We start from the raw sequence: 6,000 nt of genomic DNA on the forward strand, positions 1-6,000 counted from the left end.
GCACCCATGGCTGACAAGGGAAATTAGGGATAGTATCAAGTCCAAAGAAGAAACATATAAATTAGCAAAAAAAGCGGCACACCTGAGGACTGGGAGAAATTCAGAGACCACCAGAGGAGGACAAAGGGCTTAATTAGGAAAGGGAAAAAAGATTATGAGAGAAAGCTGGCATAAGAACTGACTGTAAAAGCTTTTATAGATATGTGAAAAGAAAAAGATTGGTCAAGACAAATGTAGGTCCTTTACAGTCAGAAACAGGTGAATTGATCATAGTGAACAAAGACATGGCAGACCAATTGAATAACTACTTTGGTTCTGTCTTCACTAAGGAGGACATAAATAATCTTCCAGAAATAGCAAGGGATCTAGGGTCTAATGAGATGGAGGAACTGAGGGAAATACATGTTAGTAGGGAAGTGGTGTTAGATAAATTGAGGGGATTAAAGGCAGATAAATCCCCAGGGCCAGAAGGTCTGCATTCCAGAGTGCTTAAGGAAGTAGCCCAAAAAATAGTGGATGCATTAGTGATAATTTTTCAAAACTCCTTAGATTCTGGATTAGTTCCTGAGGATTGGAGGGTGGCTAATGTAACCCCACTTTTTAAAAAAGGAGGGAGAGTGAAACCGGGGAATTATAGACCGGTTAGTCTGACATCGGTGGTGGGGAAAATGCTAGAGTCGGTTATCAAAGATGTGATAACAGCACATTTGGAAAGAGGTGAAATCATCGGACAAAGTCGGCATGGATTTGTGAAAGGAAATTCATGTCTGACGAATCTTATAGAATTTTTTGAAGATGTAACTAGTAGAGTGGATAGGGGAGAGCCAGTGGATGTGGTATATTTAGATTTTCAAAAGGCTTTTGACAAGGTCCCACACAGGAGATTCATGTGCAAACTTAAAGCACACGGTATTGGGGGTATGGTATTGATGTGGATAGAGAATTGGTTGGCAGACAGGAAGCAAAGATTGGGAGTAAACGGGACCTTTTCAGAATGGCAGGCAGTGACTAGTGGGGTACCGCAAGGCTCAGTGCTGGGACCCCAGTTGTTTACAATATATATTAATGATTTAGACGAGGGAATTAAATGCAGCATCTCCAAGTTTGCGGATGACATGAAGGTGGGCGGCGGTGTTAGCTGTGAGGAGGATGCTAAGAGGATACAGGGTGACTTGGATAGATTAGGTGAGTGGGCAAATTCATGGCAGATGCAATTTAATGTGGATAAATATGAGGTTATCCACTTTGGTTGCAAGAACAGGAAAACAGATTATTATCTGAATGGTGCCCGATTAGGAAAAGGGGAGATGCAACGAGACCTGGGTGTCATTGTACACCAGTTATTGAAGGTGGGCATGCAGGTACAGCAGGTGGTGAAAAAGGCAAATGGTATGTTGGCATTCATAGCAAAAGGATTTGAGTACAGGAGCAGGGAGGTTCTACTGCAGTTGTACAAGGCCTTGGTGAGACCGCACCTGGAATATTGTGTGCAGTTTTGCTCCCCTAATCTGAGGAAAGACATTCTTGCCATAGAGGGAGTACAGAGAAGGTTCACCAGATTGATTCCTGGGATGGCAGGACTTTCATATGAAGAAAGACTGGATCGACTAGGCTTATACTCATTGGAATTTAGAAGATTGAGGGGGGATCTTATTGAAATGTATAAAATTCTAAAGGCTAGATGCAGGAAGATTGTTTCTGATGTTGGGGAAGTCCAGAACGAGGGGTCACAGTTTAAGGATAAAGGAGAAGCCTTTTAGGACCAAGATGAGGAAAAACCTCTTCACACAGAGAGTGGTGAATCTGTGGAATTCTCTGCCACAGGAAACAGTTGAGGCCAGTTCATTGGCTATATTTAAGAGGGAGTTAGATATGGCCCTTGTGGCTAAAGGGATCAGGGGGTATGGAGAGAAAGCAGGTACAGGGTTACGAGTTGGATGATCAGCCATGATCATACCGAATGGCGGTGCAGGCTTGAAGGGCCGAATGGCCTACTCCTGCACCTCTTTTCTATGTTTCTATGTTTCTAACATGGTGATGGACATATCCCACCCCAGTCATCACCTGCTCAATCCCCTACCATGCCATCGAAGATACAGAAACACCTCTGCTTGGACATCCAGACTGAAATCACCTTTCTCCTCAGGTCTGTCCTATAAATGAACAATGCAACCCCCCCCCCACCCCACCCATAGTCCATTGGCACTAAGTGCATTCCATTGGGGTGTGCATTGTTTGGTTTTAAATAAGGCAGCTACTTTCCTCTGATTTCAGATCTTTTTGTGTTTTTTTAAAAATCTCAACTTTAATTCTTGATGCTGTTTCATATTTAATCCTTGTAGGCAGAGCCTCTGCTGGCTGGTGGGGGGGGGCAGGGTTGATGCTTCCGCGATGGGGGAGGGGGGCTTTTGTATTCTGATGTTTCTGTCATTCATTCTTTTGGGTTTCTTGTTTTGTGGATGTCTGTGAAGAGTAGGAATTTCAGGTTGTATTCTGTATACATTCTCCGATATTAAACTGAACCATTTGAGTTGTATTTTTAACATGGACATATACAATACTTGAATGGGACAACCCCTGTTTCTTTTAATTTTAGAGCCGTTTGTTTTTAATTTAGTTGTAACTTAGATATCATTCAGAATATCTGAGATGTTATTTTTAAATTTAGTCTTTGTGTTATTTAGTAATTGATTTGCCAGTATGCTGTTTTACACTGAATGGAAGAGCACTGAAATCCCATTGTCCTCAGCGATGAAAATAAAGCTCTAACTAACTAAACTTGAATCTGGCTATTTTATTGGTTAATTGCTATCACTGGAATTTTGTTATTTCAAGTCTGACTATGGGACAGCCATAACTTCTTTTCCTTTACTTTCCTTCTCTTTTTCTTTGTTCTTGTAACACTTCATAAAATAGCTAAAAACAACAAGCTTTATGTTTGATTTCCAAAGCAGCCTCAGATCATAAAATCTGGACAATGACAACAGGCCCTTCCGGCCCAAAAAGCCTGCAAAGCACAATTAAAGATCAAAATTCAAAGTACATTTATTATCAAAGTTCGTATACATTAAACAACCTTAAGATTCGTCTCCTCACAGGTGGCCATGAAACAAAGAAACACAAAAGAACCTATATAAAAAAAACAAGACCGTCAGACATCCAATGTGCAGAGAGAGAGAGAGAAAAAAAATGTTCAAACATATAAGAAAGCAACTAGCATTCAGAACAAAGGTGAGCCCATACCCAAAGCCCTGAGCTACTGGAGCAGGCCCACAGCCTCAGCTTTTAGTGCAGCGAAGAGCTAAGTAAACATCATGGAGCAGTGATCCGAACCAGCCTGACCCTCGCCTCTTGTCCTGACACCCTGCCCTTTCAATCCATCCGCTCTGATGTTTAAATCATCCAAACCTTGGGTCATTCCTTACACTAGGACTTGGCCCCTCAATATGCTTATCGAGCCTATGGCTTGGACGCCGCCTCCATGTTTCGGCCCCCACCTCACCTTTCCAAATCGGTCCGGCGCTTAGCTTGATCAAACCTCACTCTTGGCTTAGGTGGATGGGCCTCTCCTCCGCTCCGCTCGCCCCGATTTGCCTCAGGTATGCCTCACACCCGCATGCTTCGACCCGCAACTCTGCCTTGCCTTCACTCGCCTCTCCATTGTTTGGGTGATTGTTTACCATAAACTATACTCATGGGACCAATCAACCTACTAACCCACCCAACTTTTGATTTTGAGAGGAAACTAGGGCACCTGGAAGAACCCTACAAAGTCATGGGGAGAATGTACGAATCCTTAGAGACAGCGGCAGAATTGAACCCTGTTTGCTTACACTGTAGTAGTGTTACTTAAACCACTACACTACTGTGCCACCCCTATCTAAGAAAGGATATGCTGCCATGGTAGGAGGTCCTGAGGAGTTTCATGAGGATGACCCCACAAAAGAAACAGTTAACACACGAGGAGTGATTGATGGCTCAGGGGCTGTACTCACTGGAGTTTAAAGGAATGAGGGGGGAATCTAATTGAAGCCCATCAAATACTGAAAGGCCTGGATGGAGTGGATGTGGAGAGGATGTTTCCAGTAGTTGGAGAGTCTAGAACCAGAGGGCACAGCTTCAGAACGCAAGGACGTCCCTTCAGAACAGAGGTGCAAAGGAATTTCTTTAGCCAGGAGGTGGTGAATCTGTGGAATTCATTGCCACAGGTGCCTGTGGAGACCCAAGTCATTGAGTCTATTTAAAGTGAAGTTTGATACGTTCTTGATTAGTCAGGGCATTAAAGATTACAGGGAGATGGCAGGAGAATGGATTTGAGAGGAAATATGAATCAGGCATGATCAAATGGGTACGCAGACTCGATGGGCTGAATGGCCGGATTCCGCCCTATGTCTTACGACACAGTGCCAGTCACTGTCAAGTGTAGATTTTGTTAGATAGGAGTCTGCCCTTACAGTAGCTTTGAACTTGACATTGCAACTGAAAGATTCAGAAATGAAAGAAAGACAATGAGCAAAGCTTGGCAGCTTCAGGTCTTCGAAGTCAGCTTATCAGTGTTAAACATTTGAAAGTCAAACAAGTCAGAGGAGATCTTGTGTAACGTATTTTAATAGAGTTCAATAAACATACGATTTCTGTTTCATTTCCTCAATCAGGGTAAGCTGAGCTTGCTGGAAAAGCAATTGTAGCCCTTCCCTAGTTGCTCCACAGGGCGTAGGTTGTTAAACATGTGAGATTCTGCAGATGTTGGAAATCCAAAGCAACACACACACACAAAATGCTGGAGGAATTCAGCAGGTCAGGCAGCATCTATGCAGTGGAATAAACTGTCAATGTTTCGGACCGAGACCCTTCTTCAGGACGAAAGGAAAGAAAAGGACAGAAACCAGAATAAAATGTCAAAGTCAGAAGTCAGGACTCTCTTGATGGTGCTCTGGTTATAATGGAGGGTAAGGGAAGCCTCATTCACCTCATTCCCCTCAGGAAGTAGAGGTGCTGCTGTGCTTCCTTGACTAAAGAGGAGATGTTGTGGGACCTGGTGAGATCATCCATGATGTGCTCTCCTAGAAACTTGGTGCTCCTTTACTATACCATGGGGAATACAGATCCATAATTCCTTGGTAACCCACATAAAATGCTGGAGGAACTCAGCAGGTCAGCCAGCATCTATGGAGAGGAATAAAGAACCAACAGTTCAGGCCAAGACCCTTCATCATGACAGATGGAGTTCATCCACCATTTGATGAGAAGATTAAGAGTCAAACAGGCCGGGCAGCAGGTTTTCTCTCTGGCAGACATCAGTGAACCACAACCACATAAGCCTCTGGCGTTAACTGTACCGATATGGTCCTCCAGGGCATCTGTCTTTGTTTGATCCGGGAAAATGTTGAACAGTGTGGGTGAAAGGGGGCAGCCTTGTCGGACTCCAACTCTGCTTTGACCAAGTAACACACTGCTAGCTTTGGTGCAGAGCTGCTTGATGCTGTGGATTGGTTTCTGGCCCATGTTGTATCTCTTCAGTGTGGCCCAGAGTGCATCATGCCACTCCCTATCGAATGCCTTCTTGAAGTCTATAAACACATCGAAGATGTTGATGTTCGTTGTAGTTTTTTGCACGGTGTTCGGAGGCTGACTAGTTGTGCTACTTCCTCTTCTGAATCCAGTTTGCTCTCCAGTGATTAAATCTTCTGCCTGTGGTTTCAACATCACTTTGCTTGCATGGCTGATAGACGTATGGTTCTATAATTCTGGAACTGCTGTAAGAGGCCTTTCTTGGGGAGAGTGATGGCGAGTGATTTTGTCCAGGGTGTTAGCCATTCCCCAGCCTGCCAGATTTTGTTGCAGATATTGGTGAGAATGTTTATCACTGTTTCTCCTCCATGTTTTATCAGCGCAGTCGGGACGTTCTCATTCTATGGCTGCTTCTACTTCTTCCCACAGACTGTTGTTTTATGAGTCCTGGCTTGTGACTACACTGGGGTCCGCTTGGGCCTGATGGCT

This window comes from Hypanus sabinus, chromosome 19 (genome assembly GCF_030144855.1).
Source record: "Hypanus sabinus isolate sHypSab1 chromosome 19, sHypSab1.hap1, whole genome shotgun sequence".
Taxonomy (NCBI): Eukaryota; Metazoa; Chordata; class Chondrichthyes; order Myliobatiformes; family Dasyatidae; genus Hypanus; species Hypanus sabinus.